Source organism: Cynocephalus volans, chromosome 12, assembly GCF_027409185.1.
Source record: "Cynocephalus volans isolate mCynVol1 chromosome 12, mCynVol1.pri, whole genome shotgun sequence".
NCBI classification, from domain to species: domain Eukaryota; kingdom Metazoa; phylum Chordata; class Mammalia; order Dermoptera; family Cynocephalidae; genus Cynocephalus; species Cynocephalus volans.
This window is the reverse complement of record NC_084471.1, coordinates 54,885,702-54,909,334: the sequence shown is the minus strand read 5'-3', so window position 1 is coordinate 54,909,334 and position 23,633 is coordinate 54,885,702. Positions and strand designations below refer to the sequence as shown.

At 37.3% G+C, this 23,633-nt stretch overlaps 1 pseudogene; it reads right to left on the bottom strand.

Annotated features, from left to right (window-relative positions):
- Window positions 1–16,260: 16,260 nt before the first annotated feature.
- Window positions 16,261–23,633, bottom strand: LOC134391661 (complex I assembly factor TIMMDC1, mitochondrial-like; annotated as a pseudogene).

The following is a 23,633-nucleotide window of genomic DNA, read 5'->3' as shown; positions in this document are numbered from 1 at the left end:
CCCACAAACCAAAGACGAGGTTTGATATTAACTAGTTAAGGTCTCACATCACCAAAGAATACCTATAAAACCTAGAAGGGCCAGAAGCCCCTGGGCTTCCAAGCCAGGGAAGGGGCAGGGCCAGGGGCCTGAGCCATGCCCCCCAACATCTGCAACCAGCACAGTGACAACCACCAAGCTGCCACAGGAAGCACCCTGGCCCCCAAGCTGGGGTGGAGGGGGCCCGAGGGCTTCAGCCACACCCCTCTGACATCTACATCCAGCCCAGCAATGACTAAACCACTACTGGAAGCCCCCTGGTCTCCCCTGCAGGAATGAGGGATGTGCCATGGGCCTCAACCATGCCCCCACTCTTTCTTCCTTCTCCCACCCTATTTCTTTCCCCTTTCCCCTCTCCCTCTCCGCCCCAACTGCTCTGCAACATCTTACAATGTAAAAAATATACATATTAATAAATAAATGAACTTTAAAAAATCATCTTTGGAAAGACAATATAGGCTGCGGTTAAGACGGCAGATTCCACTGTTTACTTGAGACATGATAATGGGCAATTTAACTTCTCTGGGTTTCAAGGTTGTTTGCTTGTCTTTTTAAAGTGCAATATACTTACTTCAAAGGATTATCATAAGGACTAAAGAATTTATGTATGTATTCTTGGCATACAAAAGAAATTAATAAAATTTAAGAATATACTATAGACCAAGTTGTCTCTTTTAATCCAGCTATTCATAATTTTATACCCATCCCTCAGCTTTATCCTATACAAATTTTCAAATTGATTATTTAGAGTCTTCAACTGGACTTACTTAAAATTTTTTTAATATTCATGAAATGTTATATATTATTATATATAAAAATATTTTAATATGTATTAGAGACAAAATGAACAGGTGGAGGTTAGAGATACGTGATTATGCTGAGTGATATCTGTAATTCACAGAACCACTAAAACATGAAGTCAAAATCAACTTTCCTTTTTCCTGTAAAGTACATTTAATTGTTTAGAATTACATGTTTATTATTTTCTTTTCGCTGCCAAGGATGTTCTCTTCAAAGATATTTTAAGACTCAGTGTACTAAAATATATCCACGTTTATTATCTATATCTACATCTATGTATTTAAAAGGTTTTAACACTTGCTTGGAACTTGTATCTTTTAATAACTTAGCAGTGGTCCAAAACCCGCTAAAAGAGCTTGTTCAAGACATAATGGACACATGTACAATGATTGCTTTTTAGCTTCTAGTTCCTAACCCAAGTCATACTGCATTTGCTTTAATGGAGCAATATATTACCTTGAAATAAACTGTAGGGGCACTTTTTTTTTTTAGCTGAGCTAACATAAAATTTTAAAGAATGAATATATCACAGTGAAAAACTGAAAAACGTAAAACATTGCATCATTTGTTTGCATTTCATAAAAACATCAATATTGCTATTTCCAAGAAAAAGGTAGAATATCAATTCTGATTTTTAAAAATGTATTATTAATGAGCTAAGCACATTAGATATTTGTCTTGCAGTTTTGTTATAGTTTTGTTAAATAAAAAACTCTACTAATAGAAAAATATTGTGTTACCTTACCTTTGGGCCTTATTCTGCAATTTTTACATAGGCAAAAACCTCCTGTGCTTTCCTGGGAGCATGCTTCAATTAAACACGATGAGTACATTTCAATTAAGGTTTATATTTCATACGTATTTTCACAGGTGTTAGTGCCCAGATCCATAAATACACTCAGAATTACATGGCTGTATAAGAGGGTCCTATTCTGTGTTTCTGATGTTGCATATATGTAACTCCAAATATTTACATAGCCGTTAGTTACAACTGACAAGTTTTTCTTGTTGAAATCATGTCAACATAATGCCAAACTACTATATGTTCTTGTCAAATTGCTATCAAAATCTGAGCACTGTCTCATCTTAAAAATCACCTTTACATGGGAATTATCATTACAGTATCAATTTTAACCATATTCTGGCTAATGGTTACAAGTTGAAATGTGCTAGAGATAAGTGCAAAGTTAAAATCAGCTCTTGATGATTCCCACCATTGGAGAAACTCAGAGGCGTAGGTCCTTTGAAATGGCAGACAGTGCGGAAAGCTCTTTAGTGGCATGCATTGTTGTAGTCATATTTGAATATGGGCACAGTAATTAAATTTCAGGTTCAGGTCCTAGGAAAACTATGCCTTATGAACTTGAGGTAGTTGCCAAATGTCTTGATCTTTCATACTAAGGACAAGATGTGCTCACTGAATTGTCTTCCTTAAGTATTTGCTTCTCCAAGAACTTCTCTGCATACAGAGTCAATAGTTGAGATGTCCAAAAATATACAGATGAATAGATGAGCGTCCTCACTTCTGAAAACTTCAAACGGAACTTATTAAACAAACGTATAGAAATGTCAACAAAACACGGGAGTGTGTAAAGAAAGAGTTGTCAGCAATCATAAAATTGTGGTGGCTGGTGTGCTCACAGAAAATGCTAATATACTAGAACCACTCATATTTTTTTCCCACCCTGACACAGGGGACTAGCATGCTTATAATATTAGAAGCATGAAAAAGTTATGGTCCAGCAGAGACTTTCTGATAGTTAAATGAAACCTACCATTTGATTTTACTTTAGAATTTAAACAATGGAGTTGACAGATTTCTTTTTTTCTAACTGACCATTTGATATTTAATGTATTAAAACTGCTAAATTGATTTAATTGCTACCCTTGACTTTCCTCTGGATTGTGTCTCCTGAGAAATCAAGCCTCAGCTAATACATCGTGGTTCTTAACCCCTAGATAATCTTTAGCGAAGCCATCCACATGGTTTTTCTCTTTGCAGTCACTTTTAATTTTTTAGTAAAACATTTTGGAAGTAACTTAGCAGCATTGTTTTCCTCTGTTGGGTTTCTGAAAATACTGTAAACATGACATCAGTGTGTAAGAAGAGCATCCTTTACAAAACTCAACAGAAATCATTCTAGACAAAAAGATTGTGGGCAAAAGGAGTGTGTGTGTGTGTTTTAGTGACAAGTCTCAGTTGAATCCTGGAGCCCAAGTTTCCTTTCCCCACTGGCTTAAATGTTGATTTTGTTTCAGAGTAGCTTTACAGATTTTAATCTTTGAATTTTTTGTTTTAAGGTAGCAGTATGTAGTAGGTTGAATTGTGTCCCTCAAAAAGATATGTCCAAGTCCGAACCCCTGGTACCTGTGACTGTGACCTTATGGAGAAATAGGGTCATGACAGATGTAATTAAGTTAATGATCTCAAGATGAGATCATCCTGGATGCAGGATGGGCCCTAAATATAATGACGAGTGTCTTTACAACTGAAAGCAGAAGAATATTTGAGAAACAAATATGCAACAGGGAAAGACTTGTGAAGATGGAGGCAAAGATCGGAGGGATGTGTCTATAACCCAAGGATCCCCAAAGATTGCCAGCAGTCACCAGAAGCTGAAAGAGAGGCACAGAACAAACTCTCCCTTAGAGCCTCTGGAAGAACCAACCCTGCTGATATCTTGATTTCAGACTTCTGGCCTCTAGAACTATGAGAAATAGATTTCTGTTGCTCTAAGCTACCCCATTTGCAGTAATTTGTTATGCCAGCTCTAGGGAACTGATACACGGTGTAATTCTCCTGTGTTGCCAATGGGACAGGTTTTTGTTTCGGTTTTTGTTTTTGTTTGTTTTTTTTGTCCTGGATGCTGTCAGAATATGTTACAGTTACAGCCACAGAAGGCAGAACAACTGATGCTGCATCGTTGAGGAGATGGGTACCCGCACAATGATCTGTTGGCCTCAGTTGGTGGAAGCATGTGGCCAGGATAAAAGTTTATGGTTTGTCTGCAAATATCCAGTGTCATGGATAGCACATTTTTACCTGAGCATAGTACAATTCCTCTCTTAAATTCTCTTCACTGGGGTAATATGAATCATATGAATTGACTTACTACCCCTCCCAAACATGAATAAAGGAAGGAAGGATAGAGAGAAAGGTAGAAGGAAGGGAGAAAAGGAAGGACGGATGGACTGAGAAGGAAAGAAAGGAAAACAGAGAGAGAGGGAGAGAAGGAAGAAGGAAGAGCCCTGTTGAAATCTGGAATGTGGAACATACCACATTAGTATTAAAATCAGGCTTCTCTCTGGGCAATGCTCATGAAAAAAAGATATGAAAACATATTGCTGAATCTGGCCTTGCCTATCTTCTTAGTTGACTACGGAAAGGTAATGCGTAGGTACAGTTGACCACTGTAGGGTAGAAGATCCCCAGGGAAAGCAGTGATGAGGGAGGCCAGCAGCACAGTTCTTAAGAGCAGCTGCAAGGCCTCATACACTCACTCAGACCCATCCCTGGGGAGCAAGGCAGGTGGGCCCCTTCCATCTGCACATTCGACTGAGATCAAGTGCCATCCCAAAGCACTTCAACATGCTGTTGAAATTCATGCCATCTGTATGTCCCATTGTATAGAATAAGTGACCCAGCACTGGCTACAACACTGAAAGCTTTTGGCAAATCAGAAATTTTGTTTGTAATGGTATTTATGCTAACATTATTCTTTTATTTTGGGGTCAGGTCTTTAGTAAAACAGGAGAACTTCCTCTGCCTTTTTCCTCTTCTCCCTCCATGCTCCCCTTTCCCTCCTAATCTCATGAGGGAGAGGGGGAATCAGCACAGGATATCTGGCTGTATGCCACTGTGAATTGCAATTGAACAGTCAGCAGATGAGTAGAATGATGATATTTAAGAACAAACAAAAGGAAAATATAAATCCTTTGGGCAGCAGATATGTGTAATTTACTCTAGTTTTCTGTTTCAACTTTTAAAAGAATGCAAGATCTTAGACAATGGCAAGTCAGAAACGGGCCAGTTACAGCAGTAAATTTCCCTCGATTAGGGTCATAACAAAAGCATTATTTATAAACATATGGTGAAACTTGATGGGATTAAAAGAATGGTGGATCCAATTTGTCATCTCCATCCACAATGTCCCAGGAGTGGTGAAAACCTGCTCCTTGCAGAGTTGTCTTAAGCATTCTCAGCAAATCTTTGAGACTCCCTGGCTTTCACAGAGTGACTGTGTTTCCAGCTATCGACTTGGGCTTTAGGCCTCATCTCTTCATTCTTCATCAGCACCAATATTTATGCAAAAGTGTCATTTAGTGATGCGCCAATGTTGGCGAAAGCTGAATATGTCTAAGGAAAATTAAATATTTGGCACAACATCATCAACTATAATGCCTCTAGCTTGTATCTATTTGCATTCCATTCTGTACTATTCTGACAGATTAAAACCCCTAAAACCCAGATTTAATCCCTTGAGTCCCTACAAATAACTTTCAGCTTTTGTCTACCATAAAATGCTTAGACTGGCCTTCAAGATCCTCCATTGTCTGGACCTACCCTAGTTCTCTGCCTTTACCTTTTGCTGCTTCCTTCCATACACACTTCCAGATGGGATAATTTATGTCACACATATGCATCGTGTTTCCCTCTTTTCCTTTTGATTAACCATTCCCTGTTTAACCATACATCTTCTTCTCTCTCCCTGCCCCGTATGTCATATCTTTACGTTATTTTCAGAGTTATTTGTATGTTGGGTCTTGTACCTACTCAACTATAAACTCTTTAGGGGAAGGAGCTTACTTTTACCCCCCCTCCCTCTTTATCAGCACCTAACACAGTGCTTTGTGAGTAGTAGACACTCTACAGTTATTTATTGACTGAATATATGAACGAGTAAGTAAATGATGAGTAGATTAAAAGTTGGAAGGTGAACACTGGTTAAGGGCTGCTTCTGGAGGGCAAACTTCCAGGACTTCCCACTCTGTGTGCATTCTGGCAAAAGCTAGCTCCAGTACAAACAAGACAGCCCTTACAAAAAGATGTGGATACCGGCTTTTGTAAGTAAAAGCATGTCAGTATGCTGGGAAGGGGGAAGCACACAAAAAAGAGGGATCCAATGAGATCTGAGTAAAGCACAAACACACTGCACTACTTTGGGACAATCAGCTTTGAACTATACAGCCAGTAACAATGCTCCAAACCACACCATGCAGCATCAGGGAAATCTCAGCTGCTACTGGTGCTCAGCCAGCACCACTAACCCACTGTTGCTTCCAGTTGCTGACTACAGCCATTGCCTCATCCTCACCAGCACGGATTCCATCTGTCACCTGTTCTTGGAGCCCTTAACTTCTAAAGTCTAGGGGGCTCGGTGACGGAGTCTGGGAAGTGTGTTTTCATCTCTGCTGCAAGAGGTGTCAGAAAAGAGAATATCTGGCATTTTTAGTTTCTGTATTGAGGAGCAAGATCTGCCCCTTTAAGTATTAAGTGGGAATTCCCAAAATACAGGAAGAAGATGCTGATCTTGCATGGCCAAAAAAGAGTAAGAAGTATTCATTATACATAGACTTACAAATGCATAAAACATTTATAATTAAGAAATTTTTAACAGAAATTACCTCTGGAGAGTAAAACTAGAGCTTGAGTTTGAGAAGTGGGGAGATACACTTAATTCTTATTTGACATCTTTCTGTAGTATATGATAATTTTATGAGATATGTATTTCCTTTTTTAATTTTAAAGAACTGGTTTATTTTTTAAAAATACCTGTTCCTTTATTTAGAACTGGTTTAAAGAAGCCAGAATATTTTATTAAATTATGTACCCTCTCCTTTCAAGAAAGGAGGCCACTCAGATTTGGTGGCTACCATTCACTTCTTAAAGATTTATTAAATGGTATACAAGGCCCAAGGAATAGAAAGATAAAAGACAGAGCCTTTGCTCTCAAGGGGGAAATTAATGGTTATGACAAGAAGTGGGAATAAGATGTCTTTGAATGTTTGGGGGTTTTCTTTTATTTTCTTAAATATTGGTGAGACTTTAGCTTTAGATAATAAGTGCCCTCAGCTATCCAGCTTTAACTAGATTTATTTATATTTATTCCTATTAAGAGAAATTGGGAATTATAAGTTACATAGCTTCATGATGTTACCCAAGTTAAATGATGTTGATGTCTGAAATGAGTTACTATGGAAGTATTTTATGCTCTTGAACTTCACTCAAGAATTCAATTTAACTTCATTAAACTTCATTTAAAGGTTTCATCAGAATTAGGTAAGATCACCTTACGTTTTCTGTTGGATTGAAAAAGACTTATTACTATCTAGATACATTCTTTTAGCTGATAGTAACATAAGCATTCTATTTGCTAACTACCCTGATTTGATCATTACACATTATATACATGTATTGAAATATACTCTGTACTCCATACATATATAATCAATATGTATTAATTAAATGAAAAAAGTTTAAAAAAAAGATAACTAATATACATATATGCATGTGTGTGTGTGTGTGTGTATACATATATATGCATTTTAAAAGCTCGTATTTCTAAGCCTGGGATTTAACACAAAACCATGGGTAATGAAAATGTATAAAATCTAGCATCTGAATTATTCTTTCTCCTTGACATTTAGTTTTGGTTTATGAAAAATTTATGATATAGTCAAGCCAAGCGGTAGGGTGATACTTTATCCCACCCCAACAATCACTCTCAAACCCCCAAAGACACCTTAGGCAAGTATCTTGCTGTGTGAATGCAGCAGCAGGATGAACCCAGCTCCTTTTTACAACTAGCTTACCTCCTCTAAAGCCCTTCTTTCTAGAAACTCTGGAGCTGCCACTGCTTTAAGAAGTTATCCTAGTTGACAATGGCCCAATTTGATTGACATAACATAATACACTACTATTAAAGGTAGTTAAGTCTCTTTGATTTGGAATTAATTTGTTATGTAGACCATGTTTGAAGTCCATCCTTACATTCTGAAGTACAACATGTTAATTCAGCTAGTTAAAGTAACCGTTTCCAACATGTATTCTGTGGAACCCTAAGGCTCCACAAAGGTGTCTTAGGACAGTGAGAGGCAGAGGTTAAGTGAGAGGCTGAGGGATTGGAGCTCCACAGCTCTGCTTCCCTGCTCCAGCCCAATGCATTTCCTCTCTTAACTTTCTATATGTTGAGTTTCCATATAAAAGTTTGTTTGGAAAAAATTCTGCTGATAAAAAACATAAATGACTTTAAATTTAAATTGTGCATTCTCTTCAACTCAGAAATGTAACTTTTAGAAACTATCCTGCAGAAATACTTGCACACATGCTCAAAGATATATATACCAATAGTTCCTTTATCATTGTTTTGTAATAGCAGTAAATTGGGAACAATCTAATATTCCTTAATAGGGGAAGAGTTGACCAGTCTCTAATATAACCATACTGTGAACTACTATACAGCTGATAAAAATGCACAGAAAGATCTTCATGACATATTAAATTTTTTTAAAGCAAGTTTCAGTACAATGTGTATCGTATGGTCCCATTTATGCAAAACAAAGCTATACTAGTATACATGCCTATACACACAAGTAAATGCTTGGAACAAAGAACTAGAAGGACATACATCAACTGTTTCAAGTGGCTACCACTGGGGAGGATCATATGTAGAGTTGGGAGGTCTGGTAAAGGAAAACTTTCACACTTTCATGTTTTACTCCAAATATTTCTGAATTGCTTGAATGTTCTACAATGAGAATTATATAGCTTGTGTGCATTATTAAAGAAAACATTTTTAACAAGAGTTTGAAAACCACTAAGTTAGATCATGGTGCTAATGAGGCCATGAATATCCGCCTTTTTCCTACATAGTTAAGTTAGCATTAAACAGAGAAAATCTGTTTGTCTGACCAAGATTGCACCCAATAACCCCAGTCAGATTTTGCAGCCACATACACATTTTTTCACCGTCAAGAGCAGGTGAGAGAGTGAGACTGGTAATCACTACCCAGCTCACAGCACGTGTCTCGTTGGCATGTTTGTGGCTTCCTCCTTTGTTTTTTGTTTTAAATGGCTTTAAGGAGATATAATTTGGATACTCTACAATCTACCCATTTACAGTATACAATTCACTCATTTTTAGTATACTTTTAGTGTGAAACCATCACTATAATCAATTATAAAACATTTCCATCACCGAAAACCAAAACCAAAAAAAAAAAAAAACCCCTCACCCATTAGCAGATACTCCTCTTTTCTCCTCCCATTCTCCACAAACCACAAATCTACTTTCTGTCTCAATAAATTTACCTATTCTGGACATTTCATAAAATGGAATCATGCAATATGTGTGGCCTTTTGGGTCTGGCTTAGTTAACATAATGTTTTCAAGGCTCATCCATATTGTAGAATGTGTCGGTACTTCATTCCTCTGTATTGCTGAGTAATATTCTGCTGTATGAATATATCACATTTTGTTTATCCATTCATCAGTTGATGGACATTTGAGTTATTTGCATTTTGGGGCTATTATGAAGAGTACTGCTATAAACATTCATGCATAAGTTTTTGTGTGGATGTATGTTTTCATTTCTCTTGGTAATATATCTAGGAGTGGAATTGCTGGCTCATAAGGTAATTCTTTTAACATTTTAAGGAACTGCCAGATTGTTTTCCAAAGTAGCTGTACCATTTTACATTCCCACCAGCAATATACGACTGTTACAATTTCTCCATATCCTCACCAACACTCATTTTATCTATCTTTTTGATCATAGTCATCCCAGTGAGGGTGAAGTGACTGCCATACATTCTTGTGTTTTTGAGGATGGCCACTTGTATTAATTAGGCTTCTGCTCCCACAGCATCGCATAATAAACTATCTCAAAACGTGGTGACTTAAACCACGAGCATATATTTCTCCCTTATGGGTTTGCAAGTTGACTGTGGCTCTGCTGGGCTTGGCTCGGCATTAGTTCTCATCTATTTCATGGGTCTTCATCCTAGGATCAGGTGATCTCTTCTCACAGGGGATCTCAGAATTTCAAAAAGCAACCAGAAATACTCTGCAGCCTGGAACTGGTACGTGTCACTTCTGCTCTCATACTATTGTCCAGATGAAAACCACATGCCGAGAATTGGGGCACAGAATGGAAGAAGGAACAGGACCACTGATAATATCATGTGGGTCCGCCCGACCTGGCCTGTCCACTCTGGAGTTTTTGTCATGTCATGCTCTTCTTGATAAAGCATCAGTGCCTTTACCTTAACTATCAAGTAATTTATAAACTCCTTAGTGAGGAAATTAAGATGTTTCAAAATCTTCTCTACACTTCTAATCTTTGATCTTGTGATTGCACTTTGGTCCCTCACAAACCACCCACCCAAGATCTATTTTTCATCCTTCCCTGCCCTGCGCTGTGCCCTACCTGGAGGCTGATGCTGGTGGCCTAAGTCACCCAGGATCCCTTGCCTGCTGGCTACTTGTTGAATTTGGCCAATGGGATACACTGGCATATGAAAGAACAGGAAGAGAAAGAGGTCAGGGTATTTCTTCCTACCTCCTTGCTGCTGTGCCTTCTCTCTGGTGGTGGCCACATGCTTCCCTGACCTCAGCTCCAACCCCAAAGCCCCCCTTCCACTGCTCCAGATCTCACTGGGGTCTTCAACACTACTTGCTCCCCTTACCCCTTTAGCCCTAGGGTGATAATGGCTCCTCAATGTTGCTAGTATCTGGGTGCCTCACCATCTCTTTTTTGTTCTTATAATCCCGCCCAATCTCTATACATGGTCCTTGCATTTAAGTGCCTTCACAAGAACCATCTGCAGTGAATTGTTTCCAGCTGCCATTTGACTAATACAGTAAAACCTCTCCCGGTACAGGCATTTTGGGTTTGCATTTCAGCAACTTTTCTCATAATTCTCTCTTTGCTCAAAATCCCTTTCTTCCCATCTCTGTGCCTAGCTGTCCTTCAAGGACCTCTCAAACACAACTGCTCCAAAGTAGCCTTCCTTAATCCCCACACCATGGGAAATCTCTTTTTTCCTTGAACTCACTCAGCACATACTTGATAGTGATTATCTTTTTCTGCTTTAAATTACAGTGACTTATATACATGTAACTCTGGCCAGTTTGTAAACTCTTTGAAGTCTGAACCCATATCCACGTCTGATTTGTTTTTGTTTTTCTCTTCCTCCTTTTTGCTCCTCCCCAACCTTTGCTTTCCTCTCCCAAATGCACCTGAAACAAGGCTTGGCACCAAATGGGTGTTCTATCATTCATCCTTATTTCTACTTACTTATTACTGCTTCTTATTAGTATTATAATAGATGCCAACTACAATGTTTACTTTACAAAAAACCATAAAAATTAAGGAACGAACTAAAATTTTCCTTTGGTCATAATGCACTTTTTATACTTAAAATATGTGACAATCATTCACTTATCATACATATATAATACAAAACTATTTTTATTTAAAAATTTTCAGGTGATAAATCTGGTGCTCTCCCAAACTTTTTATTGGGTATCAAAGAAAAAAAAAAAATCATGTGCAAGCCAATACTCATCTGTAACTGAGGTTATCTACCTACCATTATGAATTGGAATCAGAGGTATAGAGTTATCTTCCAATCCAGAGTTTTTAAGCCCCACTCCTGGAAGTTCTAGAGATTCTTTCCAAGAGTGGGCATAGGCAGAGAAACCTTCAGTAAATTTTCACTTGGAGAAAGAGATCTGGTCTTTAAAAAAAAGTGAGAACAGTTTCTCTAGTCTCACCTCCCATATCAAACATTCCCACAATGTCCCTTTGTTCAGCGGCTAACTCTCTGCCTAAACACCTCAACTCTCTGGGAATTCACTTACCACTCAATAAGATCATACAGTATGTTTTCAGAAAGTTCTGTCTTATATCTGGCTGAAATCTGATTACCCATCATTCTTCTGCCTGAATTGATAAAGAGTAAATATAAATTCACTGCCTCAAAGTGGCAGTAGTTTAAGATGTTGATCACATTGCCACAAGTCTCTGTTCAGGCTAAAAATACTCATTTCCTTCAAATGTTCTTCATATGACACGTTTAGAAAACCCATTCTGGTCACAAACATTTTTGTCAACATTCCTCTTCAAAAATGAGGACTAAACTGAAAATACATTTCCTGATACTTTGGCCAGGAAAAATATAGTGATGTTATTACCTTCTCTATTCTTTGTCTTTAAAAGCCAGTCATGGGGACTACCAGTTTCTGGTCCAGCATATAAGGAGCTTAGAAGTCACCACTCTGAATCTTAACAACAAATAAAAAGCTACACAAACTGAGAAAACAACACCTCTTTTGCTATCCATCAGAGAAGTGAGGTTCTGGAGCAAACTGCTACCCTCAAATTGGGGGGATAGACAGCAGGATACAGAGAAGCACCAATCACCAGAGCAGAAACCTCCATAGGAATGAGTGCTGTGGTAGAAAAACATGAACTATAATTGACAAATTGCTGGAGGCTCAGTGTGAGCAAGACTGAGAGTTAAAAACTCCAGTGGGACCCAGTCATGAGATTCTCCACACTTTTATGAGCAAGTTTTACCTACAGGAGCTCTAACAAGTCCTCACAGTGAGTATCTGAGAAAAATCCCCTCATGTTTCTGGTAGGGAGGGGAAAAGAAATCATTTTTAAATATGCCAGAGCATTCTGTTCTTCTTAATAAGGTCTGCCCTCAGGAGAAACTATTTAGCCAGAGCCTAACCTGCTGGGGTTTCATTAGAGCCCAACCTATTTGGGGGAAAAATACCCAAGTCAAGCCCCCTGTAGCCATCCTGTCCCATTTAAGGGGCAGGGGGAGAAACTCAGAGGCACTTGTATAGTTCACAGTCTAGAATCACAGGCTCAGCAAAAGATTGCAACCTAACTGTAGAGCTATAGAGTGCTTCCCCTCCCCTCCACACCTTACCACTATACTACTAAGGGCCTGTTTACCACTATTTCTTTTACCCAATACATTACGTCCGCCTTTCAACTAAAAATGGCAAGGCATACTAAAAGGCAAAAAACACAGGTTAAACAGATTAAACAAGTATCAGAATCAGAGTCAGATATGGAAGGAATGTTGAAATTATCAGACCAGGAATTTTTAAAAACTATGATTAATATGTAGAGGGTTTTAATGGAAAAAGTAGAGAGCATACAAGAACAGAATATAATGTAAGCAGAGAGATGGAAATTCTAAGAAAGAATCATAAAGGCTAGAAATAAAAAAAAAAAACTCTAACAGAAATAGAGTGCCTTTGGTAGGCTCACTAGTGAAGTGGGTATGGCTGAGAAAACAATCTCTGAACTTGAGGATATGATGATAGAAATTTCCAGAACTGAAAAGCAAAGAGAGAAAAAAAAAAAAAAAAACTAACTAAAAGACCAGAGCAGAATATCCAAGAACTGTGGAACATCAACAGAAGGTGTAACTACACATAATGGGAATACCAGAAGGAGGAAGAAAAAAGAAACAGAAGCAACATTTGAAGCAATAATGATTGGGAATTTCCTCAGGTCAGTGTCAGTCACCAAACCACAAATCCAGGAATCTAAGAGAACACAAAGAAGGATAAATGCAAACAAACAAACAAGAAATCAAACATCAGAAAATCAAAAAGAAGAAAAAAATCACAAAAGATAGAGGAAAAAAACACCTTACCTATAAATCATGAAGGAAAAGAATTACATCTGACTTCTCAGAAACCATGCAAGCAAGAAGTGGAATTAAATATTTAAAGTGTTGAAAGAAAAAATTCTGTCAATCTAGAATTCTGTACTCTGTAAAATTATTCTTCAAAAGTTAAGGAGAAATACTTTTTCAGACAAACTAAAATTGAGGGAATTTGTTGCCAGTAGAACTGCCTTGCAAGAAATGATAAAGAAGTTCTTCAGATAGAAGGAAAATGATATAGCTCAGAAACTTAGATCTACATAAGGAAAAAGAACACATTGGAGAAGGAATAAGTGAATGTAAAATAAAGACTTACTTTTATTATTCTTAATTGATCTAATAGATATCAGTTTATTCAAAATAATGACAGCAACAATGTATTTGATTATGTATCCTTACGTATATATTATTCTGATATATTCTTATATATATATGAAACAAGTGAGAACAATGATACAAAAGAGGTGGGAAAGAATTAGAAATATTGTTATTATAAGGTATTTGCATTACCCATGAAATAGTACAGTGTTATTTGACAGTAGACTTTGACTAGTTGTAAATGTGTGTTGCAAATTCTAGGGCAACAAGTAAAAAAAGTAAAAAAAAAAAAAAAAAAAAGAAGAAGTACAACTGATATGCTACAAAAAGAGGGAAAATGGAATCATATAAAATGTTTAATTAAAACCAGAAAAAGTGGAAGTCAAAAATAGGAACAAAGAACAAGGGTGACTAATAAAAAACCATTAACAAATATAATAGATATTAATTCAACTATATCAGTAATTACTTTGAAGATCAATAGTCTAAATGCACTAATTAAATGATTGGAGTGGATCAAAAAACAAGACCCATGTATATGTTGTCTACAAAAAACCCACTTTAAATATAAAGAAACATATAGATTAAAAGTAAAGGGATGGAGAAAGTTATACCATGCTAACACTAAACACAAGAAAGTGGCAGTACCTGTATTAACATCAGACACAGCAGACTTCAGAGCAAGGAAAATTATCAGGGATAAAAAGGGACATTACATAATTACAGAGGGGTTAATTCTCCAAGAAGACATGATAATCCTTAATGTGCATATGCCTAACAATAGAACATCAAAATATATAAGATAGAAACTGATAGAACTGCAAAAAAAAGAAAAGAAAAAGAAAAGAAAAGAAAGATGAATCTGCTATTATAGTTAGAGACTTTAACATTCCTCTATTAGAAATAGACAGATCCAGCAGGCAGGAAATCAGTAAAAGCACAGTTGAACTTAACAGCACTATCAATCAACTGGATGTAATTGAAATCTGTAGGCTACTTTATTCAACAACAGCAGAAAACACATTCTTCTCAAGCTCACATGAAACATTCACCAAGATAGACCACATTCTGGGCCATAAATCATACCTTAACAAATATAAAAGAATTAAAGTCATACAACGTCTGCTCTCTGACCACAATGGAATCAAATTAGAAGTCAATAACAGAAAGAAAGCTGGAAAATCACAACGTAGTTGGAGATTAAACAGCACTTCTAAGTAATAGCTGGGTCAAAGACGAAATCTCAAGAGAAATTAAAAATATTCTAACTAAATGAAAATGAAAATACATTAATCAAAATTTGTGAGATGTAGCAAAAGTAGTTAGAGGAAAATTTACAGCAATGAATGCATATATTAGAAGAGAAGAAAGTTCTAAAATCAATCATCTAAGATTCCACCTTAGGAAACTAGAGGAGGAGCAAATTAAATTCAAAGTAGGCAGAAGAAAAGAAATAATAAAAATTAGAGCAGAAATCAAAGAAATATCATAGAGAAAATTAACAAAACCACCATTGGTTTTTTGAAAACATTAATCAAACCAATCAGCCTCTAGCCAGGCTAAGAAAACAAGAGAGCAGACACAAATTATTAATATCAGAGATAAAAGAAGGAGACATTACAACAGGTCTCATGGACACTAAAAAGATAATAAAGGAAGAGTATGAACAACTCTATGCCCACAAATTTGATTACATAGATAAAATGGACCAGTTCCTTAAAAGACACTACTTGTCAAAGCTCACAGAAGAAGAAATAGATAATCTGAATAAGCCTATCTCTATTAAAGAAGTTGAGCCAATAATTAATAACATTCCAAAACAGCAAGTGTGAGGCCCAGATGGGTGCACTGGTGAATTCTAACCAAACATTTAAGGAAGAAATTATACCAGTCTCTACAATTTCTCCCAGAAGATAGAAGTTGAAGGAATACTTACTTTTTCTTTTCTTTTTTTGGGGGGTGGGGCGGGGTGTTTTATTTACTGTTGTAAAATCCAGGGGTAAAGAAATATATTTATGTCTATATCTACACACACACACACACACACACACGTGCACACACACACACACACAAGATTACTTCAAAGAGTTCATGGAAAGATTTGTATTATCTTTTAATTCTATTTTTCCATGAACTTTTTGAAATACCCTTATATATGTAGATTGACAGATTAACATAGATATAAGGACGTATTTAAATTTAAGGATAAGTGAGAATATAGTAGCCCCATTCTTGTTTTTTCGTTGTTTTTTTTTTAAAGATAGGAATAAGAGCAAGTCACTGCCACCACAGGTACCAGCACTTATATTTGTCAGCAGACTGCCTGACTGCTGGCATTCAATGGACATAGCAACATAGTTCCTTTCACCTCTCCAATGAGTTTCAGTTCCTGAAACAGAGCATTTTCAGTCCTTGTCGTGTTTATCCCTTGTTGAAGTGTTTCTAGGAAGGTTCAGCAGTGCTTTAATTTTTTTAGCATCATCCTCAGATAGATTTTTCTGTAAGCTACTTTCAATTTCTTCAGGGAGGAGCTCAGTAATTTGTAGTCTGGCTTTCCATTTTCAGCTCATGGAGCACCTTTCAATCCTTCTGTTTTCTCTCCTGAACAGTCTCACCGCAGTACTTCTGGAGTGCCATCAACAGGCTTCCTATGGGAGTACCCAAGAAGGCTCCAATTATACCACCAGCCACCAAGCCATGCAGGCCGAACTTTATTCTGAAAAGACTTCCTGTGACAGCTGCTGCAATGACAAAATGGCTTAGGACATTTTTATTTCAGTACACATTTAGACCAGTGTGCACTGTGTTGAATGTAGTCACAAACACTGTAGTTCTTCAACTCCAGTGCCAGCCATATGGAAAGAAGTCCTGTGGGGCAGCATGATGTACACATCGTACAGCATCAAACAGTTATGATAAAGCTCTGGTTGACTCTGCTCAATGTTGGGTTGTTTAGCATGAATAAAAGCTGGTATTCTCCCATGAGCCCAGCCAATGATGCCTTCTGAAACAGCTGTCCTATAGATATTGTGAAGTTCCTTTGAAGTTCTCTGCTGTTCATCTTTGACAAACAGCTCCCATAGGAGGTCCCATCAGGATTCCAGGTAATGGGGTTTGGTGACAGAGGGGGCAGCTTCTTATCTTCCACAAGGGCCTCCAAATTGGCATCCACAGCTTTGGTGGTAAAGACTCAGGGGAAAGGACTCAGTGATCAGAAAAAGCTCTGTGGCACCAGCGGTCTCACCTCCTGGGCCTCTCCTGATCTGCAGACAGACATATATGGGCACTCCATACCCCAGGCCGCAAGAAGGCTCCATGGGAGAGGGTGAGGATAACTGCACAAATGAGTGAGTGAATATCTGTGTGCTAGGCCCGAGCTAATCCATGGCCACAGTGCTCAACATCCTTGCCCTCAGGTGAAGGAACACTTTCTAACTTGTTCTATCAGACCACTAGTACGCTAATACCAAAACCAGAGAAAGACATTGCAAGAAAAGAAAACTACCGCCCAATATCTCTCACATACATAGATGCAAAATCCTCAACAAAATGTTAGCAAATCAAATCCAACAATCTATAAAGGGAATTATATACCATGACCAGTGGGATTTATCCCAGGCATGCAAAGCTGGTTCAACATTCAAAAATCAATTAACTCATCATATCAACAGGCTAAAGAATAAAAATCACAAGATCATATCAAGATAGATGCAGAAAAAGCATTTAGCAAACTCTGACACCCATTCATGATAAGAAATCTCAGAACACTAGGACTGGAGGGGAATTTCCTCAACCTAATAAAAGAACATGTACAAAAACCTAATATTGTACTTAATGGTGAGAAACTTGAAGCTTTTTCTCTAAGCTCAGGAACAAGCAAAAATGTCCCCTCTCACCAGTGCTTTTCAACATGTTAAGTCTTAGCTAATGAATTATAAGACAAGAAAAGCAAATAAAAGGCATATAGATTGGGAAAGAAGAAACAAAACTGTCTTTCTATGCAGACAACATGATTATCATATAAAAAATACAAAAGAATTGACAAAAATTCTCCTGGAACTAATAAGTGATTGTAACAAGGTTGCAGGATACAATGTTAATATACAAAAATGAATTGCTTTCCTATATGCTAGCAATAACACATTACTATTTATATTAGCATTTCCCCAAAATGAAAAACTTAGTATAAATCTAACAAAATATGTAGAAGGGTTATATAAAGAAAACTATAAAACTCTGATGAAAAATATCAAAGAACTAAATAAATGAAAAGATATTCCATGTTCATGTATACAAAGACTCAATATTGTCAAGATGTCTATACTTCCCAACTTGATCTGTAGACTCAATGCAATACCAATCAAAATCCCAGCAAGTTATTTTGTAGATATCAATAAACTGATTATAAAGTTTATATAGAGAGGCAAAAGACCCAGAATAGTCAACTCAATAGTGAAGGAGAAGAATATGTCATAGGAGTGACACTTTGACTTCAATATTTACCATAAATCTAAAGTAATCAAGGCAGTGTGGTATCAGTGAAAAAAATAGACAAGTAAATCAATGGAACAGAATAGAGAGCCCAGGAACAGACCCACATAAATACAACCAACAGTTCTTTGACAAAGGAGCAAGGGCAACACAATGGAGCAACGATAATCTTTTCAACAAATGCTTTTGGGAAAACTGGATGTCCACATGCAAAAACAAACAAAATGAATCTAGACACAGACCTTACACACTTCACACAACAAATAACTCAAAATGGATCAGAGACTTAAATTTAAAATGTGAAAGATAACATAGGAGAAAACCTAGATGACCTTGGGTATGGCAATGACTTTTTAGATACAATGCCAAGGCACACTCCACTAAAAAAGAGAAACTAGTTTTGGGGAGAAAATGATGGGCCAGTTTCTCTGGCTATGTAACAATCCACCCAAAAACCAAATGAGTGAAGAACAAAAACAAGAAATAACTGATAACCTGGAATTTATTAAACTTGAAAATTTCTCTGTAAAAGACAGTGTCAAGAGAATGAGAAAATAAGCCACAGACTAAGAGAAAATACTTGCAAAAGCCACATCTGGTACTGCTATCCAAAATATGAAAAGAACACTTGAAACCCAACAATAAGAATATGAACAATTTTATTGAAAAACGGGCAAAACACCTGACCAGACACCTCACCAGAGAAGATATATAGATGGCAAGTAGCATATGAAAAGATGTTTAACATCATATGTCATTACGGAATTTCTATTTCAAACCACAATGAGATACTACTACACATCTATTAGAATGGCCAAAATCCAGAGCAGACAACGCCAAAATCTTACAAGGATGTGGAGCAACAGGACCTCTCATTTCTTGCTTGTGGGAATGCAAAATGGTAATGGTACAGCCACTTTGGAAGACAGTTTGGTAGTTTTTTATGAAGCTAAAATACTCTCATCAACCCGGCAATCCAGCAATCATGCTCCTTGGTATTAATCCAAATGAATTGAAAACTTAGGTTCACACAAAAACCTGCACATGGATGTTTGTAGCAGCTTTATTCATAATTGTCAAAACCTGGAAGCAACCAAAATGTGCTTCAGTTTGTGAATGGATAAATAGCAGTGTACACATCCAGACAATGGAATATTATTTGGTGCTATAAATAAATGAGCTAGCAAGCCATGAAAAGACATAGAAGAAACTTAAGTGCATATTACTAAATGAAAGAAGCAAATCTGAAAAGGATACATACTGTTTGATTTCAACTATTTGAAATTCTGGACATGGCAAAATTGTGGAGACAATTAAAAGATTAGTGGTTGCCAGGCATTAGGAGGGAGGGAGGAATGACTAGGCAGAGCACAGGGGATTTTTAGGGCAGTGAAACCATTCTGTATATTACTACAATTGTGTATAGATTTTATTATACATTTATAAATAGATATGTATGTCACCATAGAATGTATGTCACCAAGAGTGAACCCTACTTGGACTCAAACTATGGACTTTGGGCAATAATGATGTGTCAGTGTAGGTTCACTGATTGTAACAAATGTTACACTTTGGTGGCAGATGTTGGTAGGTGGGGAGAATGTGTGTATGTATGGATATGGGGTATAAAAGAACTCTTTGTACCTGACATTCAATTTTGCTGTGGCTCTAAAATGACCCTAAAAATAAAGTTTATTAATTTAAAATAAAAAACCAGTCATATTATAACTTGTGCCAAGCATGCACTGATTGTGTCTTCTATCAGTTAAGAATTACATTCGGTTGTTCATGACAGAGAATCAAAATTCTGATAGTAAGGGATCTCTCCTATACTGTTGGTGAGACTGTAAATTAGTGCAACCATTATAGAAAACAGTATGGAGTTTCCTCAAATGACTACAGATAGAACTGCCATACGACCCCGCAGTCCCATTGCTGGGTACCTCTGCCCCAAAATGGAAATGATCATGTCAAAAGAATACCTGCACGCCCATGTTTATTGCAGTTCTATTTACAATAGCCAAGAATTGGAATCAACCTAAATGTCCATTGAGAGATGATGACTGAATAAGGAAAATGTGGTGTATAAACTCAATGGAATATTGCTCTGCCATAAAAAAAGAATGAAATTCTGCCACTTGCAGCAACATGGATACATTTAGAGAAAATTATGTTAAGTGGAATAAGCCAGTAATAGAAAGAGAAATACTGCATGTCCTCACTCATAAGTAGGAGCTTAATTAAAGAAAGAAATAAAAGAAAAAGAGAGAGAAACAATCACAATAATACATTAAACTTTCAAAATAAAGAGAGAGAGAACAGAACTGTGGTTATTAGAGGTTGGCAAGAAACTACTTAGGGGTCAAAAAGATTGATTACGTTTTGTAAATATGACTATACTAATTATCCTGATTTGATCACCATATATTGTACACATGTACTGATATTCGATTCTGTACTCCACAAATATATAGAATCAATTTTAAAATTTTCTGATAGAACTTAGAATGGCTTAACAACGTTGAAGTTGAGTTATCTCTTGTAAATTGAGTCTGGAAGTAGGCAGGTTAGAACTGGCATGGTAGAAACATTGTCTTTCTATCTTTCTGCTCTGCCAGCTTTAGTGTATGGCTTTTATTTTCAAGGTTAATTCATGATCCAAGATGGCTGCTGGAGCTTCAGTTATCATGTCTGCATTCTTATCAGGAAAAGAAAGAAAAGGAAGACTGGGAGGGACAAAGGAAAAGCCTTCCAGCTGAGTCAGTTCCTTCAAAGGGCTTTCCTACAAGTACTTCCCAAAGACTTTTGCTTGTATTGCATTGATGAACCCAATCTAGAGGGGAGGTTGGGAAACAGAGTTTTAAGGTGGAGCATACTGCCATACTCAACACTGTAGGTGTTTTATAAATTAATAGGGCAGACTGGATAGTGGGTGGTGATCTTAGAAATATCTGCTGCTTAGTTTTATATGTTATTGTAGGAATTGTTTTGAAGACACTTTTTTTATCCTCTACTGATACAGCTAATTTTTTTCCTTTGAAACTAATATTCATATTCATCCTCCTAAATTGTATTATGGTTTTTTCAGGTCTTTTTGAATCTTATTTTGGACATCAATAGAGTTAGCTACCCCTTCTACCTTTAGGACATCTGAAAATTTGAAAATTATGCCAGGATGCTGATAGAAAAGGCCACCTTTGAAGTCGATGTCAGCACAAAGGAATGCGTAACATCCAAGCCATATTTCTTCAGCTTTTCACAAGGATGTCATAAAAATTTTATCAAATGCTTATTTAATTCCAGGTGTTCTATTTCATACATATATGTGTAAATTAGAATACACACAATGGAGCCACTGGAAGTAGTGTTGTAGGAGAACATACATTAATATGAAAAAATATTCATGATATGTTATTTAGATAAAAAATAGGTTATGAAACTAAATGTGCAATATGAACCTTTATTTGTTCACTTAAAGAGTCTAGAAAGATTAAAATGTTTCAGGGTTATCTCCGATTGGTAGGATAACTGGGAAATTCTTTTCTTTCCTTCGCTGTCATTTGCATTTTCAACAACACATTTTCTATTACATTTGTGATGCAAGAAAAAGAACAATAAAAATAACTGATAAAAAAAAAAAGTAGATTCTTTTAGAAGCAGTGTGGAAAATGGATTTTAAACATGTGAGACCGAAGGTCAAGAGACCAGGCAGAATGATACTGAAGTAATCCAAATGATAAATGGAGAGAGTCCTAACTAAGGCAGTGACAGTGGCAGAGGGAGAGAGTGGACAGATTCAGGAAATATTTAGAAGGCAGAACTAGAGGCACCTGGTGATCATTTGATGTAGACAGAGAAGGAGGATCTGAGTGATTCGTAGCTAAGTGTGATTCCCAGTTAACAGTGATTTCTAGCTGAGCAAATTACCCATTTGAGATTTTTATTTTATTTTTCCAGTTTAGATTATGAACTGGGATGAAATGCATAAAAAGAGAAACTAGTTTTGGGGAGAAAATGATGGGCTAGTTTCTCTGGCTATGTAACAATCCACCCAAAAACCAAGTGAGTGAAGAACAAAAACAACATGTATTTTACTCATAAATCTAGAACTGGAGCAGAGCTCAGCAGCAAGGGCCTCTTGTCTCTGCTTTACTTCACATCAGCTTGAGGCTGGGGGGATCTGGAATTATCTGAGTGTTCACACATCCACCTATCGGGCAGGTGATGGGAAGACACATATATGGGAGCTAGCACAGCAGGTGCTCCTTGGCATCTCTATCTTTGTTTGGCCTCTCCCCATAGTCTCTGCAGCATGGTGGCTTCAAGCTAGCTAAGCTTCTTACATGTTGGCTCAGAGACTCCAGGGTGCAGAAAGTGGGGAGAGAGGAAAACAGGGAGAGACTGAGATCAAGGTAGTATCTGTATTATCTCTGTAGCCTTGTCTTATCTAGCCGCCAAAGTTATGCAGCGTCACCTCTACTACGTTTTATTTACTACAAGCAAGTTAGTAAAACTGACCCATATTCAATGGGAGAGGGAATTAGATTCTACCTTTTGTGAGAGGAATTTTGAAGAATTTACAAGCATGCTTTAAAACCACCACAAATGATCAATTTCATTTTAGAGAAGTTGAGTTTGAGTTTCTGGGTGCCTTGGCCTGAGTCCTCTAGAAAACTGTCTGAGGTAAGGATAATACGTATGCTTTATTTGAGAGGTACACACCCAGGACACTGAAAGTAAGGAAAAATGGAGGTGAGGCTGGGAAGGGTGGAAAGCAACTCAAGATGATGGCCACTACTTCACAGCAAGCCCAAAGAGACAGGGCAGGTGTCTTGGTAGGAGTGGTACAACCACGTGGGACATCTGCAGATATACCGAATGAGTAATTGTTCTTTGGATCAGTTCATGGGATGGAGAAAGGAGAGGAAGTTTATTGCACTAGATCCCTCTTGTATTAGTCTTCCATTGCTGTATAACAAATTACCACAAACTCAATGGCTTAAAATACCATGAATATACCCGTTTATTAGCTCACGGTTTTGTAAGTTCAGAAGTCCGGTGTGGTGTGGATGTGTTCCTTGCTTGAGCCATCACAAGGCTGAAATCAAGGTGTTGTCCTGGTTGAGTTCTTGTCTAAAGGCTTTGGGGAAGATTCCACTTTCAAGCTCATTCTTGTTGGCAGAATTCAGTACCGTGTGGTTGGAGAATGGGTGTTCCTGTTTCCTTGCTGGCTGTTGGTCTGCGGCTGCCATCCACTCCTAGAAACCACCCACATTCCTTGCCACAT